This window comes from Eubalaena glacialis, chromosome 8 (assembly GCF_028564815.1).
Source record: "Eubalaena glacialis isolate mEubGla1 chromosome 8, mEubGla1.1.hap2.+ XY, whole genome shotgun sequence".
Classification (NCBI taxonomy): Eukaryota; Metazoa; Chordata; class Mammalia; order Artiodactyla; family Balaenidae; genus Eubalaena; species Eubalaena glacialis.
The window spans coordinates 84,688,934-84,710,592 of record NC_083723.1 but is presented as its reverse complement, the minus strand read 5'-3'; the positions used below and the strand labels follow the sequence as shown (position 1 = coordinate 84,710,592).

The 21,659-nt window shown below is 44.7% G+C and overlaps 1 protein-coding gene across 1 annotated transcript in view; it reads right to left on the bottom strand.

Annotated features, from left to right (window-relative positions):
* The window catches only part of BMPER (BMP binding endothelial regulator), a 373,674-nt gene extending 352,649 nt beyond the window's left edge, over positions 1–21,025 (bottom strand). The window contains exon 1 of the mRNA XM_061197906.1: positions 20,968–21,025. The gene's annotated coding sequence lies outside the window, so the exon portion shown is untranslated. The remainder of the gene's footprint in view (positions 1–20,967) is intronic.
* Between the last annotated feature and the right edge of the window lie 634 nt (positions 21,026–21,659).

Here is a 21,659-nt window from a genome sequence, read left to right as displayed (position 1 = left end):
GCTGTACAGACTTACTCTAAGAGACGTGGAAAGCCTCTGGTGGGTAACATGATCTGAACATACATTTTCCTGGGATCACTCTGGCTGTTCTGTCGATAACAGATTGTTAAGGGTGGGGGATGGATGGAAGCAAGGAGACCAGTTTGGGGGGCTCTTGCCACATTCAGGTGACAGATGATGGAACCTGTTAACCCAAGCTCCAAGCAGTGCCTGGTGTATGTGAGACATACGATCACTGTTGAAGGAAGGACACAAGCAGTCACTGTAACATCCACTCATGATAGTTTTTAACCACCTGGCCAAACCAAACCTTCTCTCTCCTCAGCAGCTGCCAGTGTTCTGAAGACTGCTCTCCCATAACAGCTATAGTCTCTATCTCCTTATTCCTTGCTCTAATTTTCCTCCTAGTCTTCAAATAACCACTAAGCTCATCAAGTTTCCTTTCATAGTATCCTTTCTGGATCTAAGTGCTTTGCAGAGTGCCTGCTCTGTCTCTGGGGTCGTAGGAATCCCCTTCCCGTGGAATCAAGGGGACCCTGCTTTTGACAGTGATACTGGCTCAAGCCAAACCTGAGCGCAAGAAACCCTAAAAATGCTCACAGACCCAAGCATTGCTCTGAAGATTCAGTCCAAGTGATATGGGATGACAGATATCTAAAAGCCATGTGAGCACAATAGATGCTATTCTTCCCAGAGTTCTTAGGAGAGATCCTGGCTGTCTTACAGAAGACCCTCTTTTGTTTCGTTTCTCTCCCTTCCATAGTGAGCAGAGTCCTTCAAAGGAAGCTTTTAGAGGAAAATGTCTCCACAGGCTGATCCCTTTCTTTGAAAACATAATCACACTCAAGAATGACAACAATGTAAATCGCCAGAATCATTAGGCGGAATCTCGATGAATTAAAATTGCTTACATCAGGGTAAGATTAGGTCAGTTGCCTTGAAGGGAGCCTGAGTGCTGCTGCGGTTCGCAGACTTCCAGCCTTTCAAAAACCAAATACTGTCAGAGCTCTGCGGTTGCCTCAGCAGTGCCGATAGTCAACCCCTGATAAGACCATCCTTGTCTGGGATGGAACAAATTACTCTGCTGCTTGGTCTCTGAGACCCCTTCATTACGCATCCCGCAAAGACAAATTACCCTGGACATGTTGATAGGATTGATCCTCCAAAAAGTCTAGGTTTGTCCCACAAGCAAGGGTTACCTCTGCCCATAAAACGGGCGGAGGCAAAAGGGATGCCCGAAAAGTCCAAGCTGTTGCCTCGTGAGAAAAATTGCATTCAAATCACCAAGCAAACCCAGGAAGGTCTGAATGCCCAAGGGCGGGGCGCCGGGGTGGGCGGGTGGGAGACGGGAATCCTAAAAGCAAAATAGAGCCATTATATCTCAGGCCTAGGGGCAGCCTGAGAGATTCTGGTGCCTGAAACAAATAACAGGAAAAATATGTCAGATGTGTGGTCGCGGTATAAATCATGAACAAAAACACAATTCTAAGACTCCAGAGAAGCAGGAGGAGCAGTCACTTGAGTACAAACCTTGATAACTACTGAATACAATTTTGGCTGCCGAAAGGCAGGCAGTGTAACCAAGTTTATTTTAGGATGTCAAGAGTGACTTGCCCTGGGAAGCTATGGTGTGTTCCTTTTTTTTTTTTCTTTTCCACTTAAAATAAAGTAAGATTTATCTTAGAGAAATTGGGAGTTGATTTTTTCTGGGAGTAGAACTCACTTCAGACCTCAACTGACTATGAGAATAAGGAGGGAACTGGCCTGGAGGACTAAACGTTGGTGTGAGTTCCTCAGTTGTGTCTGAACCTCACATCCCATTTCCTGTTCCACCCTCTCTGTTCACAGGTGAGTCTTTGGATTTATCTGATTTGTACTTCATGATTTGGGCCCTCATTTGTGCAATCTCTCCTAATGGGCTAAAGCAACACCCCGTGGGTGAAGGCGCAGTCCCTAACAACACTCAGGTTCTAGGTCAGACTGCCTGTGTTCAAATCCCATCCCCACCACTTACTTGTTGGATAATCTCAGATAAGGTGAAGATTAAATTAGATCATCCATGTAAGCCACTTAGCTATCATGAAATATTTGCAGAATTGAATGAAGAACAGACTAGAGATGAGAAGGCAAGGGAGGAGCAAGGGTCTGTATAATGCATGGAGAGTAAGCATTAAACATCTAGTCCCTGATGATCAAGAGCTGACCTAATAAAAACAGCAGAGACAGTCCTAGGGTAATCCATTTTCATTTGGGGAAAAATATGTTATATTTTAAAAATTAACAAGAGAAAACGATTTATGGTGGGAAGTGATCCAGAGGGCCAGTTATCATATCTGCCAAGATAGAGGCAGATGATCCAAAGTGGCCTGGGGAGAATACAGAAAGATCTAGGAAAGGCTTATGTGCAGCCTCTGAATGTGGCCATTCTCCACTATATGGCAAGGAATCTTGGTCCGTCGTGAGGACTTTAAAAAAGAGGATACAGGAGCCGGACTTCTCAGGAAATGAGAGGCCCAGAGTGGAAAGGAAAGAACCAGTGATTCACTTTTACGATGTTACATGATTCTCAAATATTGTTTAATCATAACAGCCCAAAGAAATATCCCATTTGACAGGTCAGGAGACTGAGGCTCAGGGAGGGGCCCAAAGTCACTCAACCAGTTAAGTGGAAAATCTGTAATTACACCAAAGTTTGTCCAACTTCCAAACCAGTGCATCCAAGCATCAGGGGTCACCAGCCACACACATTTGGAGAAAGATATCAATTAATCTACTAGGCCCATTAACAAGCCAGTCTTTCATTAATGACAGATGGCAGCGATGGTGAAAGGATCTTTATTCTTTCCCTTACCGGATCCTCCCTACTCTCACAATGCAGTTATCCTCGGGCATGTTTCTGCAAGGCAATGTAAGGTTTCAGTGTCCCATAATGTCAGGCTGCCAAGCAGGAAAGGAAAGCCTGTTTTAACAGTGCATCTCATTTTTCGCCTAATTAGTACCAACACACTTAGGGATGTTAAGGGTGAAGTCTGACTTGTCAGCTGCTGGCAAATACAGACCCATCAGTGTAAATCTCATCCCGGATGGGGGCCGGGGGTATTTCCCTAGTTGAAGGTTGTTGTTCTTGGCTGGGTGATTGACAAAACACGGTCCCTTTTCTTCCTCGTCTATGGTTCTGGGAGAGTCTGGTGCTGCCTGGAGCAAGGCTGACCTCCCTTCCAGCGTAGGAGTTTCTTGTGATTCTTTACACCTAGGAAGCCCGCCTCTGAGGGAGTGAAACGACAGGGCCACCCTTTCTTTTGCCCAGGAATAGAAGCTGCATTATGTCAACTGTCCCCGAATATGGATTCTCCCTCCTCTCTATTTACAAAAGGGAAACAGATGAATTCAATCAAATATAAGCCCCCCGAATTATGGCTTCCTTTATACCTTGTGGTAAAGGAGTTTATACATAATTGGCATATGATTTTCTCCAGTGGTTTCAAGTTGTTCCCAGTTGTAAAAAGGAACCTTTCAGTTTGGGAATGAGATGGTTTTGTTTCAAACCAATCCATCATGCCTTCCAAAGGCAAAGAGGGTGGGTCGGCTGAGTGAAACCAGGAAAGCAGCAGGCAGGTCATGGCCTCAGCTGCTTTAATTGGGTAAATGGAGGCAGGCAGTGAGTCAGGGAGAAGAGAGGCACAAACCTCCTTTGAGCAGTTGTGATGGTTCTCATTCCCCATGAGACCCTCTGTCACAGTTGGGGTGGAAAGCCACTGGCTCCCATGCATTTAGCACTGCAGTCTCTGTTATTAGACTATGAGATACAAAGGTAAGTCCTCCCCTTGTTCAGGTCAAGGTCAACCAACACCCGAAGCCTTCACCTTCTACAGACTCTGAAGATCAAAAACACCCTCTGCCTGCAAAAGCCAATTCACATAATTGGCTGGCACCAAAGAGCAACGGAGTCACCGTTCAGTTATGTTTATGCAAACCTTTAATGAAAGTCAACATAGAAAACAAGGAAAGACCACTTTACACTTGGCTTTTAAAAACTGGGTTTGGAGCCTGAGAGATTTTCCTAAATTACTATTAACAAAGGCAACAGGTTAATATGCTTTCAAGGCTTCATCCAAATGGGGCACCCAGATAATGATCCTATTACATTAAGGTAAACAAAAGTGCAATTGTGCTCACCCCAGGATTAGGAAGTATCTTAGAAGTTCTTTCACATTTCTTTTCCACAGTTTAGCAGGCCCAAAAGGGAAATGTCCAACGTCATTAGAGAGGATTGCTTACATGTTGTGGAAACAACAGGTCACTCCAGGTTCTCAAGGCATTAAAGATTCATTTAGGAATTCTACCGAGATGACAGGCCTCAGTGGGTCAGTCTGCAAGCTCCTCTAGGAGATGGTGGATGCAAATTCCAGACGATAGAACCATCACGTGTGAAAGATAACATCTCCCACAACCTGCTATTGATTGCTTTTGGGGACCAAGAGGCTTTAGTTATCAAGAAAGTCTAGATTGATTGTGAACCAATAGTCTACCAAGCTCAGAGAACCCAAATATGACTCTGTGAGTTGCTTCACTGAGTTTGGCTCCTCTTTGGTCCCCCTCCCAGAGTAGCAGGAGCTGAGAGCTCTGGTCCACAGACAGTGGGCTGGCAGGAGCCTGGGGCCAAGGGTGCACTGTGTGGTGGAAGCCAAAGGTCCCAGGAGAACTCTGAGAATATCACCACAATCAAAGCCTAGGCCATCAACCCAGCTGGGACCCAGTGGAAAGGAACCACCAGAGGCAGAGCAATGGTTTGGAGACTGGGAGACAGCCCCTGAGAAGGAGTCCTGTGGCCACTATTGATAGGACCTGTGTTACGAAGCCTCTAAGAGGGCCCTCCACTATCCCTGCCTCCTGGTATTACAGGCTCGTGCAATCCCAGCCCCATGATTGTGGACTGGACCTAGTGACTAGCTTCTCAAAAGTAGAATACGGCAAAAGTGATGGGATGCTATTTCCCAGATGAGGTTACTGTCAAAAAAGAAATCATATCTGGACGGAAGTTAGAGAAGTGAAGGCAAAATTTATTCAGGAACTACTGCAGTTAGGGAAGAGAGACCTCATTTATAGAACTGGGCTTGATTCTGAATGTGAGAAGGACAAGTGGGGTTGTATGGCCAAGGAGCAGGGAGGGGGTCAGTGGATAAAAAATGACTAAGGAAACATGAGGTTAAGGGAGATCTGGCTAACCTGACCCAGCAGAATTTTTGCTGAAGGTAGTTCAGGGTGATAAGATACAGAGGGTTGGGGATGAGGAATTTGGTCAGATATCGAGAGTGGTCATATACCAAGAGCAGGGGATTCTGACTAAAGGGACTCAGCAGGATTCTTGCTAAAACTGGAATAAGTGGGCCAAGGACAGAGACCGAGTTTGAGGCCTGAAGGGCTTACAGGAGCCTGACTAGAGTTAGGTCAAGGCAAGAGCCTTGGTCATTACAAAGGGAGGTGGCTTCTGTCCTGCATCCCCTTCATGCCATGTCGTGAGCTGCCCTCTAGAGAGGCCCACAAGGCAAAGAATTGAAAAAGGCCTTTAGCAGACAGGAAGCCAAGACCTGAGGCTCTCTGTCCAATGGGCTTCGAGGAACTGAATTCTGCCAACAATTACATGCGTGAGCTCGGGAGTGGGTCCTCTCCTGCCTTCGGATGAGAACGCAGTCCCAGTTGACACCATGATTGCAAACTTGTAAAAGATCTTGATGCAGGGGCACCCAGCTAAGCCATACCTGTCTTGCAGAAACTGTGAGGTAAGAAGTGTGTGTTATTTTAAGCTGCTGGATTTGAGGGATACTTTATTACAAAGTAAAAGAAAACTAATAGAGGGCATCTGAGGGCCCAGATGGTTTAGGGAGTCACTGAAGTTACTCATGGGCCCTAGGACTTGATCCTTAGAGCCTCTGGGGCATCTTGGGGGTTGCCTCAGTGGCCAGGCGCTTCCTTCCTTTGATATGGAATGAATAAGAGTCCTGCTGGGATTCACCATCATCAGGTGACACAGCAAACCACCACAGCCACAACGACTGTGGACATCAGTGTAAGGCAAAGGAACCAAAAGGAAAAACAACCAGGGTATTCTCTCCAGATAAGTTTTATGATGGAACGGAACAGAACAGAATCCATTTCCAGGATAATAACAAGCAAATGGAAAAAAGCCTTAGGGTTTACAAAGTGTTTTATATCTGTGATGGCATCTAACCCTCACAAACACCCTCCACATGTCTTCTTGGATTTTGAGGGACCATTGGAAGGACTGGTAGAGAAGCACACTTTCCCACATTCCCAAGTCAGAAGGACAGTCCCTCTCTACTTGAGAAGGAGGCTAATCTCGTTGACCAAACACAGAGCTTCAGGTGAGGAAGGCAGGGGCCGCCTGCATAACTAGCCAGATGGGTTGCATCAGTGGGTTGATCTCTGCCAACACAGAGAGAGAAACGCTGCAGGTAGATCACCTTCACGCCTGCGCCCCGGAGCAGAGGCTGTCTCCAATTCTGCAGACGAGGACATTAAAATTCGCAGAGGTAGTCCCAAGTAGCATAGCCAGGACATGGCACATATAGAAACTGGGACCAGGCCTACCTCATACCCTGTGGCTTTTCTGCATTCCAAGTTGAGCTGTCGACTATTTAGCACGCAAATCCAGGTTAAGACCTTTTTCCAGGTTGCACTAGCAATTTTCTCCAAGCCTTGGCAGGAAACAAATGAACAAGGAGAATATGAGAGTAGTAGCAATGGGGCTTCCGCATTTGGAATTATCTCACACCCTTTGATGTAAAAGATCAAAATGAATGGGCATGCCCCTCATTCCCAGTCCATGCTCTAGCTGAAGTATTGTTCTCTCTCTTCTCTATTCCTTAATTCCAATCAACCCCCACTCATGATTTGCCCTCCTAAATATGGAGCAAATCTCTTTCTTCCCGCATCACTGTTGGCACTGATGTAGTGCGGGTGATACCCCTTCTCACTACTTCATAACCAGTCTCCTCATTGCTGGCTTTGTGCCTTGTCCACAGAGGGAACTTAAAACCCAGATCTGATCCCACCACTTGCTCCTTTCAAACCTCACAATGTCTCCCCATAGATTCCAGGGTGGCTCTCATTTCTTAAATAGCAGACAAGGTCTTCCGTGGATGGCCTGACCACCATCCACCTCAGCAGCTTCAGCTCTTACCCGCCCATCACCTGTCCCCCAGTTTATGTTCCAGCTACTGCTGGAACTGCTTCTGTTGCTTACACAGACCGTGCTGCCTCACACTCTAGACCTTTGCTAGCACCATTCCCTCCACGTGAACTGCCTTTTCCTTGTATACACATGACTAAATCCTACTCCATCTTTAAGACCCAGGCATCCCATCCTACTCCATCCCCGGCCCCTCCTTCCCTTCTCCAATATAGTCCCTCGCTCCTTTGCGCTCCCCTTACACTCTGGGCATCTCCCTGCCATCACTCGACATCACATTATAGCATCATTATGCGTGTGTGTACATGCCTCCTATGCCAGCTTGGGATGGTAGATGAGAGTGAAGCACACAGAGTACAGAAGGCTGAAAGTGAGGCCTGTTATCCACACCCTGGAGGCCAGATAGAGCACACACACGCAAGGTGAAAAGCAAGGCAAATGGAAAAATGACAAGCAAAGGAGCAGGGTCACACAGTCACCTGCTATGAATACAGATTCAGGCTTGCTTGCTAGCTCTCTTCTCAGTGTATGGTTGTATTGTCATACAACCATACCTAGGTGGCCAAAAAAAAAATCCTCTTTCTGGATGCAAATCAAGCACATCTGCTGAGGGAGTTTCAGGCAGATGTGGGAGAACATCAGGCCAGCAGCAGCAGAGATACGGGTGTTCCTCAGAACATTACCGCCACCAAATGCTCCCTTGAAAAGCACTTGAGGGGCAGATGGCGCTGTGAGGTTCTTAATATTATGATCCCTTTTTGGGAAAACAAAAAGGCATTTGTAGGTCACAAATCCTGCACAGTGGTATACGATAAAGCTCTGAGAAGTCCTGCAGTTTTAAGAAGTCCATCAATGTTTTTCATCTAACCTTTCCAAAACGCATTTGCTCATGGCTCATCCCTCGACGTGTCTCTTTCCACACATTATCCGTGGTATTCCCATTCTAAGTACACCTTAGGAAAGGCTAGTTTAATGGAAGCGTGTTTAAGCTACAGAATCAAGCAGACCCCGGGTTGACTATGTGCTCCACCATGTTCTAGCAATGTGGGCAACTCATTTGAATTCTCTGAACCTGAGTTTCCTTATCTTTGCAAAGATGGACAATAATATTAACCTTGTGGGTTACTGTGAGAATTAAAAGAGATACCTTAAGTAAAGCACTTGGCAAAGTACTTAACGGTTGTTAGTTCACTTTCTTTCCCCAGAGTTGCCTTATTTTTACCCTAGAGCCCTGTCCATATGGCCTTAAAATCTCTGGCAACAAAATAAATGCCAGCTGCGTGGTAACTTGCTTTCTGATACACCACACCAACACACACCAAGCTTTACTGAATTTATTTTTAACTAACTCAATCTAAAACAATACCCCCTGTAGGCACACCAGCAGACGCTCCTGTTTGAACTGACTAATCACTATTTCCAAATAATGACCCCTTTTGTGCCATGGATATCAGAAGACCACGACACAGACAATAAAGCAGAATGTTCTGGCGCCCGGGAGACGCTCAGTTATAAATTAGCCCCCCAACTAGAGGACTGTGGCCACCAGGGTACCATTCAGAACACAGAGCAGACACAACCTTCGTTTTGTTTCTCTTCCTTTGAATAAAAACGTGTCTGATGCTTCACCTACAATGAAAATATTCTATAAGTTGTAAAAAACAAAAGTAATAACACACTTCATAGGCATGCATAACCATGAGATAATTGTGCTTCTCAGTTCATTGCGGTCACCTCCCCCCCCCAACCCGGGTGCTATAATGTACGCCTTGTTGTGTGGAAGTTCCCCAAAATATTATTCGTAGGAGGTTTATAATAACAAAGCATTACCATAATAAATACTGGTCACAAGAGTCTTCTATCGAAGGGAAGCCTGCTATCCTTGCTCACATTTCCCTACCCTTGATTCAAGATTAAATTTCACTTTTTTAATCAAAGATTCTAAATCCTAAGAACTCTAAACCTTGAAATTGATACCCTTCTTTGAAAGAAAAATTAGATTGGAACTGTCAGAAGGAGCGAGCAAAATGGCATGAAGCAAATCAGATGATGTGTGTGTAAGAGGTTTTCTTTAGTTCAGCTGTCAGGGAAACATTGAAGTGTCTTATCTCCCCAAAAGCCCCAAAGCCAGTGTCCCAGGCCCGGCAAGACAAAATTGTTTTAAGAAAAAATAAAGGCAGAAAAGACTTCTAAAGAAATTCACATTTAAAGTGTTACTTAAGCCCATGTTTTGGACCAGTAAGAAACAGGGAATCCAGGATGGTGGTAGACAAATTAAAGAAATTATTTATACTAAAGATCAAATCCTGTTTAAAACAATACTCTAAAGAGACCAGGATTGTTTAATTATTCTGCCATATTACCCTATCAAATATTCCTCCAAGTAAGTGGATGAGGTTTTAGACCTTAGAAATTTAATTATAATATGCAATTTTGTTGGAGGAGCATTTGTCACAATGTGATTTGACCTTCAGCTTTGATTGAAAAGAGAGACTCCTTTTCAAAAATCCCTTTATAATGAAGTATTGGTAACTGCTCTCGAAGGGTCATTGTCTGGATGTCTCTTAGATCATTTAAAATGGATAATGCAGCAGAGTTAAATCTGTAGTTAAGCAATCTGGGAGATACCGATTATTAAAGTTGCTGCCGGGACTTCCCTGGTGGCCCAGGGGTTAAGAATCCGCCTGCCAATGCAGGGGACATGGGTTCGAGCCCTGGTCTGGGAAGATCCCACATGCCGCGGAGCAACTAAGCCTGTGCACCACAACTACTGAGCCTGCACTCTAGAGCCCACGAGCCACAACTACTGAGCCTGCATGCCACAACTACTGAAGCCCACGCGCCTAGAGCCTGTGCTCCACAACAAGAGAAGCCACTGCAATGAGAAGCCCGTGCACCACAACGAAGACCCAACACAGCCAAAAATAAATAAATAAAATAAATTTTTAAAAATAAATAAATAAATAAAGTTGCTGTGTTCTGGAAGTTAACTGGAGCCCCATTTGCCTTAACGCTTGCAAAAAATATTCAGAAAGGGTTTGCATGCACACTCATCTTTGCAAGGACTATATCATGACCGTGATAGGATGAATGGCCTCAATTCTTCACCCTCTCTTGTCCTGGCCATGTCATGGGCAAAGTGCACTTCCTTACCTGCATCAGGAAAGGTTCAATCAGAGAAGCAGAATCATGAGGCAAATACTGGATTTATTTTAGAATTAGACTCTGCGTGATCTTGGGACTGGGTGAAGCAGTTCATATAAGGGTGATGTGCTTGCAACAGGTGCTAGGCCTGAGGTCAGCAGGGCCAGCGCGTGAGAAGGAAAGCTATGGGCAGAGTAGGGAAGACCAATGGCCAATCGGAGCCTACAAGGATGAGCTAGTGTTCACATGGGTGTGTCACTGTCTTCAAGACCCCAGTGTTCGTGCAGAACTGCAGAAGAGCTGGTGCATTTCTCCCTCCGTGGAGCTGCCCACAAACCCGGCCCATGATTCAGAGGGGCTGAAGGTGGTGTGGAGGGCACTAAAGGAGCATGGGCTGGCCGCTGCTCCACACTCACAAAGTGAGCCAGTGGGTCCACAGCAGTGATCTGCAACTCTCATAGACACCGCCGTGGCTTCAATGCCACCTTCCAAATCTTCTGCAAATTTCTCTTGTGGCCAACCCTCCTCTAGAACCATGCAGGGAAGGGCATTCTCGGAAACATAGCTCCAGCTTAGCTAAGCCACCACGCTGCCCCCTGACTTTGAGCTCAGCCATATAACTTGCCTTGGCCAGTGCATGTGCCCAAAAGTGACAGCAAACCAGTTCGACGTCCAGAATTTGAGACCTTAAGTTGCATCTGACCGCTTGTACCATCTTGGGCAGATGTGAAGAGATAGAGCGAGCTCAATGCAACCCCAGCAGTCACAGCCCAAAGCAAAGGCCCCAGCCAAGCCCCAATGAGATGAGCTGAACCGCAGCCAACCTGCAGATGTGTGAGCAGCAGCAAATGATGGTTGAGGCTCCTGCATTTGGGGGAGTACTGATACGGACCTACCTTCACTTTGATGATTAAGGACCCCTCTCCCTACCCATCACTCTCATGAACCTGAACTCCTAGAATGTACCAGGCCCCTGCAGCCCACGGGCACACACCCATGAGGTGATACAGTCTGAATCGCTATAACAGGAATCTAACCCACGTGCTTGGTTTCAAGACCTCCCTTTTCAAAACAGCTGGAGAGTGTGTGCATAAATTTAACATTAAATCCCAACTACGACCACAACAGTATAAAACCTGGAGAAATACAGTTAAAGAAATGCATGATTCCTGTGTGGAGATAAACCTAAAATCTGATTAAGGGACGTGAATAAACAGACAGAGACATGATGTTCCTATGTGGGAAGAATCAGCATTGTCAAGAGGCCAGTCCTCCAAATTTAATTATGAATGTCATGCAATTGCATTTAAAATCCCATTGGGGTTTTTGGATGGGGGAAGCTTGGTAACATCATGAGGGAGAAGAGATGCATGGGAATAGATGAGGAATACTTTTCTGAAGTAAGGGAAGCACACTCAGAACCTGGTGGCGAAGACTCTACTGGCCCCGAGGATGCCATGAATCTTTGCCTTGAAGATCTGCACTTCTGTCTCCTCTCAAGAACAGGCCAAGGAACTCCATACAGAGAATCAATAAAAGCTGATGAGATAAACACATACTTACACACATACACAGAAAAGTCTTTTTGTGTGTGTGAGTGAATTTTTTTGAATTTCTTTTTTTAGAGGTGTCTTTCCATTCTTTGAGCTACTTCAAAAGTCTGGGAGTTGGGACTTGTCCCTGGGCAAGAGAGAACAAAAAAGGGCAACCCAGGGCTTCCAAATACACCCCCAGCCCCCAGTGGTGCAGAAGCTGTCAGCTGCTTTGTCATGATTTAGACTCAGAACAGACTGCTGCGCAGGACAGGGGTGAGAGAGGGATGTGAAGAGTCTCCAGTCTTGTGGAGGATCTGAGATGGACAGCGCTAATGTTGGTTACTTTGGTCTTTAAGAAAAAGGCTTCGCTGGCACTCAAAAGCCTTCCGTTTTAACCACAAAAGCCCTGAGTATCAAGGAAATCACATGCCAGCCACTAAGACTCAACTGTGGATTTTCCTGACTGCTGGGCTATTTCTTACACAAGTAGCATCAGCTACAGCCTTTTGAGTCAAAGGCTTTACTGCAATAAGATTTGGGGAGAGAGCTCAAGCAAGCAGCAAGTTTACATTAGCCAACAAACAGTCCCAGCCCCTGCAGTGAGCCAGGGCCCAGGGGAAGCCAGAGAACAATCTGATGGCGATTCTGCTCCCAAGAGGGTCGCAGCTGAGTATGGGCGCTGGAGATGGAGTTAGGTCCGCGGATAACCAACACAGAGTTGAATGTGCTGAGTCAGGCGGTTTAGCCAAGGAAAGGGAGCCGGCTCAAGAGTAGAAAGTTCTGTGTTTAAATCCCTCTTCTACAGACTGTATCACTCTGAGAAAGTCACATGGTCTCTCAGAGGCTCTTCTTCTCATCAGTAGAAGGAGGGTAATCATGGTTCCTACTTGATAGATCCTGATGGGGTGAAATAAGAAAATTATACAAAGTCCTTAACAGTGAGCCTGGTAGCACTTCGTAGATGCTTTGCGTATAAATGAATGCTGAAAACAGTGTCTTGAGTGTAGACTGTGGACACATTCAATAGGCAGCAGGGGGTGAGGCTAGGACCATTTATTGAGCCTGGGATGTTGGTTTAGGCTTCTCATAGGAGGTAACACTTGAGCTGGAGCTTCAAGAATGAATGCGTTCCAGCTGATGAGGAAGGGTGTGCTTTCCAGGATGAAGAAAGAGCTTGTGCAGAAGGGTGGAGTATAAAGGGCATGGAGGATCTGTGGAAGCGGGAGAGGCAGGTGAGGCCACAGAGACAGGTGGGCCCAGGTTGTGGGGTGCCCTGTGTGCTTCGGTGAGGATGTGGGACTTCATCACGTAGGCGGTGATGGAAAGTTGTGAAGCAGAGGCCATGCCCAGTCAGATAACATCAATTTCTTATACCACCTTTCCCTTCTAAACTTAAGACCTTCAAAATTAAACGAAAACAACTGAGGAATGGCTAAGAAGCAGATGTCCCCAGAATCCCATCACCCATTACCCTGCAGATCCTGTGCAGCGTATTACACTGTATCCTGCGGAATCTAATCTTCCCACCATACCCTGGCCGGGCAAGCCTGGTTGCCAGGCTGTTCCATTTTCCCAGAGCCCCTTCAGGTATAAGAAAATATTTTTCCACTGGGAGTCTACTAAATGTCATGTCTAATTTAATCTTAAATACATTTCCACAGAAAAAGGAGTCAAATGAGTAAACCTCTCCTAACATCCCTGATTTCTTGTTTCTCTAGCCCTTCACCCACATCTCCGTTCCATCATTTTTTGTTTGCAAGGGAAGTAGAAGTGAACAGGGCAGGTGAGGGGGGCCTCCATGACTTACTAATTTGTTTTCCATCCTCAGCCCTGAATCTTTCTCTCTGGCCTGCACTGAGACAGGACAGATGGGATGGTGCCAAGGGGAGACTACCTTATTTATCTTGAAAGCATAAATTGCCTCCAATGATCAGAATACCAATTATACCCAAGCGAGCACCTCTGCTTCTCCTTAAATGTTTTGGTTTTCTCAGCTGTTCATTGAAGTTTTAACAGGGTAGCAGGAGGTCTGGAAGTTGGGGAGAAATTTAACTTTGCTGTAGATTTAAGCCCCTTCCCTGCTCCACCTGTTTTCTTCCCTGCTCTTCCTCCTGGGGGGACCTGAAATGATTCCAGTCAGAGTCAGATGGTGGGAAGATCCCTGATTAGGGACCAGAGACCCAGACTTCCCGTCAGCTTGCCACCACATTCCCATGTGGAGCCAAACACCTGAGACTCACATTCCACATCTGTAGGATAAGGGAATTGAAAGGATTCTCACCAAGATCCCTTCCCATTCTCACTGCGATGATTTCAAGATTCCAACTTAAATTCACTTTTTATTTCTGAATCATACTCAGCTTGATTTAAAATCATTTACTGAAACCTCCTGTGTTGTATGTGTGAGCACGATGCTACTCAAAGTGTGGTCATGGACCCAGGCCAGTCTGCAAACTTTTACTGGTCTGGTATGAGATAAGCAGGTGAGTTGAGAGTAAGCATTAGAAATTTTCTGGCACTTGAAGTGGCCGCACCAACCAAGTATGTGACCAGTGGCCTTGTTTGGTTGCACTTGCGTATGAGTTGGATGTGGTGTGAACTGTGTCCTGATTGTGTGCAATAGAACCAGGTATAAAATGGAATGGAAATAAGAAAGAAAAAAATGCTCCAACCAGGTGATCAAGATCAGCATCAACCGTCATAAATCATGTTGGTAGTTTGTACCCTTGATATGGTGTGATGAGAACGGCACTTTACCTCTGTGGTCTTCCACCAAGACCAATAGCCCATAACCCCAGTCTTATTATGAGAAAAATATCAGATAATTTCCAGTATTGGGACATTTTATGAAGCATTTGACCAATATTCCTCAAAACTGTCAAGGTCATCAAAAACAAGGCAAGTCTGAAAAGCTGTCATAACCAAGAGGAGCTAAAGAGACACGAAGATTAAATGTAATGTGGTGTCCTGGAGGGTATGCTGGAACAGACGAAGGATATTCGGTAAAAACTATGAAAATCTAAATAACTATGGACTTCAGTTAACATATTTTTTTGAAGAAAAAGAACAGAAACAAACTGGTCCCTACTGTAGATAATTTAAGAATTGTTTTATCGTATATTAGTTTAATTGATCCCCTCACAAAAGCCCTGGGAAGGCTGGAGGGTAGGCAGTAGTATGGTTGCCATTTTATGGATTTTATGGTTGAGGAAACCCATTTAGTGACATTTAGTTAATAATGAAAGAATAAAGTTTGAGTCCACTTCTCTTGACTTCTATTTTCTCTTACTTTTGTCTACTTGCTTTTCTAAGTAGATAGACATTTGTCCAAATTTAAGCTACTTTTCTGATTAAAACTATGCTTAATGTAAAAAATTAGAAAGTACATAGAAGAATAAGCAGATTCCTTTTTTAAAAGTCCGCAATAATTTCCTAATTAGAGCAAACAGTTGTTAATCTTCAGATTTCCTTCTTTTTTTCTTCTTTTTTTATTTTTTCCTGAGCACTTATCACTCCTAAGTGTGAAGGAGAGTGAGAGAGCACAAGTGCTATGTGGAGAGGGCTATCCAACAAGAGATCAGGAGGTAGGACCTCCAGTGGAGGGATGCAGCCAACCTGCTGGAAAAGGGAGGGAAAGAAAAGGAGTAGCTTACAGGAGTGGCAGAACAGAGGAAGCTTGATCTAGACCAGAGTAGCCGTGATCGTCTGTACACAAATAAGAAGGTGCTAGTTAAGATGAAGGGACTGAAAATGCACAGGAGGGGGGCTAGATGGTAAAGCAAGGCACTGGAGGCGGTGAGAGGGATGGGGGCAAGAGCCTTAGGGAAGAGTCCAGTGTTGGAACCAAGAAAGGACTAGATTCCTCAGAATCAAAATGAAGCACAGAGGAAGAATGAAAATACAGTGATCTCTGAGGAACAAAGGACACAACTCATATCAAACGACCTCATGTTTTTTTTGTTGTGTTTTGTTTTGTTTTGTTTAGCAAAGTAGGATTTGAGGTCACCTTCTACTGAGGAGGGGACAGAAATGTAGTCAGAGTTTGGGGTTAGATATACTAAGCTTGAAACATCTGCTGTAGGAATTAAGCCAGAGAACTCATAAGACATTGAATAAAAGTGGATTCTAGCACAATTTAGGCCAGGGATGTGTCATTTCTCAGCTGCGTCAGTGGAACAATGGCTACACTTGAACAAATTGTGTAAACTCGGCATTGGCGAATCTTCGACCTCATGACAGCAAACCTGAAAGGAAGCCCCATAGTCACCAATCAGTTCTCCCAAGCCTGCCACCAGCTGCTTCATCTGCAAAGGCTTGGACTCAACATTCTCCACACACAGCAATGTGACTCAGCTTGAGCAGCACTTGTAATCATCATTATCCACGGAAGAGACGTGCCTGCTACCTAAGTATGCTATGATATTCTAATGAGGAACCTGAGGCTGGGAAGGAAAGCAGAACCCAATACAGAAAGAAAAACTATGGTGAGAACGAAACACAGTCGAATCCACAGGTTCCACATTTGCAGTTTCAACCAATCACGGATAGAAAATATTCGGGGGGAAAAAATTCCAGAAAGTTCCAAAAAGCAAAACTTGAATTTGCTGCATGCTGGCAACTATTTACATAGCACTTACATTGTATTAGGTATTATAAGTAATCTAGAGATGATTTAAAGTATATGGGAGGATGTCCATTTGTTATATGCAAATACTATGCATTTTTATATAGGGAACTTGAGCATCTGCAGCTATTGGTATCCACCGGGATCCTGGAACCAATCCCACATGAATACCGAGGGGTGACTGTACTTGAAAAGGTGGGGTAGAGCAGGCCCTGAGGTGCTATGCATGTGCCCTGAGGAGTTAGGAAGAGGGGATCTTCTGATCGGTTTAGTAGACACTGCTAGTTGTCAGAATAGTATACCTTCTCCCCTTCTTTAGAAATGAGCCCCAATTTTGTTGGGGACGACAACATGCCCAGCAAAAAGACTTGTATTTCCAAGCCTCCTTTAAAGATGGAATGGCGTGTGACATAGTTCTAGTTAAATTATATAAGCTAAAGTTTTTGAATACAGTTTCCAGAAAAGCTCCTTAAAATGTGGGCATGGGCGTAGAAGGAGAAGGAAGCGCTCAGACTCAGTGGCGTCCCGCCCATTCACCCTTTGTCTGCCCTCTTCATCCTGCCTAGAACTTGGAGAAGGTGCCAGGGAAGAAGAGAACAACCATGGGTCTGCAGTGAAGAAAGCCAAGAGATCACTGAGGACCTGGATCCTGGCATCCCTGAGCTGCCTCCAGACTTCCTATTGCCTAAGAAGAATGGGGGGCTTTGCTTCTCCCAGTCAAATATAATCCCCAATCCGCACAATAGGCAACATTTCATTTCAATCATTAATTTAGAAAGCGTGTATCAGAAATTTGCTTATACTAGAGTTTCATGTAGCAAATGTCCCTTGAAAGAACCAGGCCATCCTTCAGAGGCTTGGAAGTACTTTCATAGAACTGTTTTGTTTTGGGGGTGTCTGTCTTTGCTGTAAAGTGAGCTGACCTACATGCACAACATACGATAAGCATGAAGCAGCCCAACTGGTTTTATTAGTTTTCCTTGTTCTTTGGTCTAAAAAGGTTTCTTGCTGAGTTGATTTCACCCCCGATAACTTCCTTCACACTCCACTTCCTAATCGAAAAAGGCCCACATCAGGGGTAGAGAAACAGAGACCAATCCTTTCCCACCCCTCTCCTGGGACTCCTTAGCTCTTTACTACACCCCTGGGCTGGCTTAGCAAAAGCAATTTGATGTCCAGAATTTCCTGGCAGCCTTCCACAAGTCTGTCTGCCTCATCAGAAAACTCCAATCAGTAAGTCTGTGGACTGAAGGGGAGTCTGATCTCACTGGTGGTGTTGCCACACTTTGTTCTTTTTCTGATATATTTTGCGTTCACAATGGTTTTGTTCTTTTTTAGTCCTGAAAGCTGACATGATTTTGAAAAGTGAAACATGCTTCCCTAAATTCTGGCCCACACTCCCTCAGGTGAATCTCTCCAAGTCATTAATCTTAAGGTAAATCTCCTCAGCAGAGGGCTTTTTGTATTTGATTCCAAGAGCTACTACTCCTAAAGACTTGATTTTAAAATTGTTGTTAGTTGCAATGTAACTTTTCTAAACTAAACCAAATGGGGAAGGCCAATACATAAAAGCGATAAAAGCAGAGTTGTTCTGATTGAAGGGAAGGTGAGGGGAGGGGAGGGAAGACGTGTGTGAGAGGGAGACAGCTGAGAGCTCCTCCATATTAACCATAACCTTTCCCCAAGGGGAACCCCATGGGAGATCCTCCAAAGAACACTGGGATTCCAAAGAACACAGTTTGAAAACTGCTTTGCAAGTAAGTCTAGAATGGCAGGAAGATGTTCCATCATTGTCTTTAAGACAAGCAAGCTAAATACAACTGGAATCCAGGATATTAGAGACTTGGAATGAAAAGAGTCTATTTAAAACCTTCCCTCAATCTCCAAATCCTATTGATCATTTTCAAGCCCCTTGCATTTTGTTTGGGTTTGTTTTCAGCAGGCTTGGAAAGGTTGTTGATTTGCCAAACCTAAACAGGCTTGGATCATTACTACAGCTCCCCACCATTTTCCAAGTTGCAAAGCAATGAGCCTGCCATATTGGAAAATGACCATATTACATGACCAACAAGCAGTGATTCAGAATTAGGGACTGGATAAAGGAACACATTCTTTGGGGTGTGGTGCTTAGGTATAAAAAGTAGGTATTCCCTCACCTGCAATGCCAAATTATATTTCCTTTACGTGTTCTAAGGTTTTGCTTTGCTTTTCTCCAATATCTGCCTTCGATCTCAAAATGGACAATTTCCTCTGATCTCTTTTATGTTTAACTCTCCTAAACATACTATAAACATTCATAAGCAGACACACCTAAAAAAGACAAAAGCCCCATATGCAACAGGAACTCAGGTCCTTTACCAGCAAAATGGCGAGATTAAATCTGTGTATTTCCTACCAAATGAAATAAGGTCACATGCAAGCACTTAGAACAGTGCCCAACACACCCTAGAAATTCCATTAAGGATGTTGTTTTCCCTTTGTCCTTCCTTCTCCTCGCCTTCCAAGGCAACATGAGAGGACGTGGGTGAGAGTGTTCTGAATAATTTAGAAAACTCAGAGTCAGTGAGTGATTAGCGCTCGCAGAGTCTCAAGACCGCTGGTAAAGCTCTGTGCTGAGTCACTGTGGAGCCTCTGAGCCCAGAAGGCTGACGCTCCTTCACCTTCACCCACACCGGCGCTCGCTTGCTCTTTCTTCGGTTTGTGTGTTTTTGACTCACCTGTCAGACCTGTGAGAGGGGAGCTTCAATACCTGCAATGATGAATCTGTGTTCTGCTCTAACCATGAAGCCTTCCATTTCATTCTGGAAAATACGGCTTCTTTAAAAGGGTGCCCTTGGACCAACAGCAGAGTTAAATGTTAGAATGAGGAAAATGTCTCCCATTTCCTGCTCTGCTTTGGACCCTTTTCTGACAGAGTGGTAGAGACCATGACCCCAAGGGGCACCACATTCGGAGCGAGGCAAAGAAGCCATTTCTACTCAGCTTTCATCCTGCTATCATGAAATTCCACCACAGAGCTGTCTTTAAATTGCTCTGATGGTTAGAAACTATATTGCATTCAGATTTCGCTTAAAAAGATGTGTGTGTGTGTGTATGTGTGTGACTGTGCACACGCATGTGTATACACTTACGTGAATTCACCAAGATTTTGGTAGCATCTGGTGGAAGAAAACCCCAACTGCTGTCTTCCCTACAACTCCATCTTGCCTTTCAATGTTACTAAAAAAGTTTCTCATCTGCCTCTTGCCCCAAACTGGAAGTAGCAGCGGGAAGAGAATTAATGTATTTTGATTCTAGAACCTTGACACTACTTCAATTCATGCAATAGCCCTTAAGGTCAAGTACCATTATTGCCATTTTTAAGGTGAAGACACTGAGGTCAAATACTTCAAACTAAGCTCTCAGAGAGTAGAACTGTGTTTTGTTCGCTTTTCTATCCAGACCACAGTTCCTGACATGTCATGGGGACTCTCTCAGGAAGGTTCAGCTCACTGTAGGGACAAGGGTGATGACTAAGATTAGAAACTCAGGCCAAGTGGAAGCTGTTGGTGAAGGAGCCCATGCTGAAGAGGGGGACGGTCTGGAGAAGGCCTTATCCACGGGGTGGGCGAGGGCGCTGTCTGGATTTCCTCAATAATAGATTATGGGGTTGCAAAGAAAAGTGGGCTTCAGAGTAGGAGAGAAACACCCATTCTGCCAGTTACAAGCTCTATCATTTTGTCATCTCTTGTATGATCTCCTTGAGCTTTCATTTTCCATCTGAAACAGAGATGTCAGTATTTATCTCAGACAATCATGAGTACTGAATGAGAGTATTACATGAGTATTAAATGAGAGTATTACATGAGAGAAGCGTGGCTCTTCCTGGCCTAGATCTTGGCATACGATGGATGCTCCATGAATATTTGTTTGTTCCCTCCATTTCCCCCTATGCCAAAGCAGTCCTAGCCTCTCTTTAGAAGGTGACAAGTTGTATTAAGTATCACCACAACCTCCAACATTCACAATCTCAAAGTCTTTATGGAACAGTATCTAGAAATGATGACATTTTTAAAATTCAGAATAATGAAACACGAATATGATGCAGTGGAGTTACTATCTTCTTTCCACGTTTTTCCCCCCTGTAATTGAAACCATTTTCAAGTTTTATTTAGTACAAAATTAATTTCACATTTTCATCAAGGAACTCATGTGGATCCCAGGGTGATTCAGATTTTCCAATACAGAAATTCATCGCATTCATCACTGGTATTTTTCAAGACAAAAGAGTTTATGCCAGAGGAAGCCATTTCAGTCCTGCTGTATGAGCAAAATAAAAAACCTTTTACATGACACTTCCAAATTCAGGCCTAACATTAATGTTTTGTAAGAAAGCTGATTAAAAAAAAAAATCTGTATGAGTTACTCAGCCCCAACATTCTTGTTTCCCAAATGAAAAACACAACTTGACTTACCTTAGAAATAAACTGGTTTCCTCTTGAACTGAACTCAGGAATGACACTGGGCTCACCTGTCAGGGAGAAATGCACATTATGTCAACATGTGTGGGTAAAGCTCTGGCCATGGAAACTAGGAAGGTTGGCCTCCTGCAGTTCCCTGCTGGCACGGGCTCCCCAGGGCGACCCCAGGGCTATTGTACGGAGGCTCATGCGATACACATGGCATCAGCACTAGGACCCCTCTAGGCTGGATTCCATCCCAGGCAAAGAAGAGCAGAGGCTGGGCTTTGGGACATCACACCTATGCATTTCAAGGAGTGCTCCCTGCTTTTAGTCACCAGAATATAATCCAGGGTCAGAAAAAACAGCCAAATAGGGGCAGGTGAGCAGGGAGCAGTAGCCAGGGAAAGGTGAATGGGACGTTCTGGACACCCCTGAGGCTCACCAGTCCTGACCCCGAGATCCTTCACCTGCCCCTCTCCAATGCTGGAATCCAACCACCTTCTTCCCAGGCCCTGTCCCCAGCCCTGGGAGCACCTCTCAGCACTCTCCAGGATACAATCAGCCCTCTGTTCCCTAGCACTGGGGAGACCTGACATTTGTTCCATGGCTTAACACTCTTAGTTCCTGGTCCCTCTTTTTTTTTTTCTTTCAATTGAGGTAAAATTCACTTAACATAAAATCCACCATTTTAACCATTTTAAAGT